Source organism: Paroedura picta, unplaced genomic scaffold (genome assembly GCF_049243985.1).
Source record: "Paroedura picta isolate Pp20150507F unplaced genomic scaffold, Ppicta_v3.0 Ppicta_v3_sca57, whole genome shotgun sequence".
Taxonomy (NCBI): Eukaryota; Metazoa; Chordata; class Lepidosauria; order Squamata; family Gekkonidae; genus Paroedura; species Paroedura picta.
The window spans coordinates 2,839-5,000 of NW_027518654.1; positions in this window are offsets into that span (position 1 = coordinate 2,839).

The following is a 2,162-nucleotide window of genomic DNA, read 5'->3' on the forward strand; positions in this document are numbered from 1 at the left end:
CCTGGCCTCCGTGTTTGGTTTCCCGTAGGCCCGCCTCCCCCCCCCCCCCGCCCCGGGCCCGCTTCCTCTTTCCCCGCCCCGCCCCGCCCGCGCCGGGACGCGGCAGACCTGGGCTCGGACTTGTGTCCTGCAGGGGGCTGGGAGTCCCCGTCCGACCCTGTGATTCTACAGCTCTCCGGCGAACTGTTTCTCTCTCCGTCCCCCCCTGTTGATGCGCAAAGGCTCGGGACCAGTCAAGTCAGCAACCTTTTACTGGCACAGAGTACGTTATAAGACAATATATAAAACAGGTTTTGAAATTTTCGACAAAATAACAAGATAGGCCACGGGGGCTACGTGACCGACCGGATCTTGAAATTATTAAATGAACTAGAACGGACAAGGTACAAGGTTGGCGGCATATTATAAAAAGCGTCTTTGCTAAAACTCTGGCAACCGGAGTGGCTGCCTCTGGGGGGGGGCCTTTGTCGGGGAGCCGAAATGGCAAGGTTTACTTACAGAAGGCTTGTTTCCCAGCAAAGCGACAAAGCTGTCGTCCCGACACTGCTCGTACAAGGGGCAGGCAATGTGCGAGACAGAGTCAGGGCAGCCAGGAGTCTCGCATGGCATGGCGTGGGATGCGGCGGAATCTTCCCTTGAGGGGAAAGCGTTCGTTCGTGCCAGGAGAAAAGCTCTTCTCGGGGTGGGGGGGTGGGGGGTGGGACATCGAGGGGATGCAAATACGTAGACGCAAATATTTCTCTGCGTAGCGATGCCAATGTGCCAGGGGTCTCCAAGGACACGGCGGGCGCTAGGGCTCGGCAGTCGGGAAGAGGAAGGCGAGCAGTTGTCCGGACCGTAAGGGTTGAGTGCTGTGTGCGTGTGTGTGTGTGTGTCGCGTGGGAGGTTGTGGCAAGGCGGCTTACAAACACCTTCCCCCCCCCCCCCGTCTGCCTGCGAGGCGAGTGGGCCCGTGAGAGTGGGGAGAGAGCTGGGAATGGGCCGCGGTGACCCAGCGGGTCTCAAAGCGTTTTCCGATCGTCTTCCCTTCCTCTCCCCGTGAGGGAGGCGGGCTAGAGAGCCTCACAGGGAAGAAGACTCTCTGTGCGCCGCAGTCTCGACCTTAGCGGGGTTTTTATACGTATACATATACGTATACGTCTTTGTTTTGAAAACAAAGATCACGGCATCCGGCCCTCTCAATTCCTGGCAAATAGAAGGGGAAGAAACGGAGATAGTGACAGATTTTATTTTCCCGGGCTCCAAGATCACTGCAGATGGGGACTGCAGCAAAGAAATTAAAAGCTGTGGCAAATCTAGACAGCATCCTAAAAAGCAGAGACATCACCCTGCCAACAAAAGTGCGTTTAGTCAAGGCTATGGTCTTCCCAGTTGCAATGTATGGCTGCGAAAGTTGGACCACAAGGAAGGCCGAGCGTCAAAGAATTGAGGCTTTTGAACTCTGGTGCCGGAGAAGACTCTTGCGAGTCCCTTGGACTGCAAGGCGAACAGACCGGTCAGTCCTAGAGGAGATCAGCCCTGACTGCTCTTTAGAAGGCCAGGCCCTGAAGATGAAACTCAAATATTTTGGCCACCTCATGAGAAGGAAGGACTCCCTGGAGAAGAGCCTAATGCTGGGAGAGATCGAGGGCAAAAGAAGAAGGGGACGACAGAGAATGAGGTGGCTGGATGGAGTCACTGAAGCAGTAGGTGCAAACTTAAATGGACTCCGGGGAATGGTAGAGGACAGGAAGGCCTGGAGGATCATTGTCCGTGGGGTCGCGATGGGTCGGACACATAACAACAACAACAGCATACATATACATATACACATACATACGGGCTTTTTTTTTTCACTTGCCAGGCCAAGGTCATAGAATCAGAGAGTTGGAAGGGGCCATACAGGCCATCTGGTCCAACCCCCTGCTCAATGCAGGATTAGCCCTAAGCATCCTAAAGCATCCAAGAAAAGGGTGCATCCGACCTTTGCCTGAAGACTGCCAGTGAGGGGGAGCTCACCGCCTCCTTAGGCAGCCTGTTCCACTGCTGAACTACTCTGACTGTGAAAATTTTTCCCCTGATATCTAGCCTATATCGTTGTACTTGAACCCGTTACTGCGTGTCCTCTCCTCTGCAGCCAACAGAAACAGCATCCTGCCCTCCTCTAAGTGACAACCTTTCAA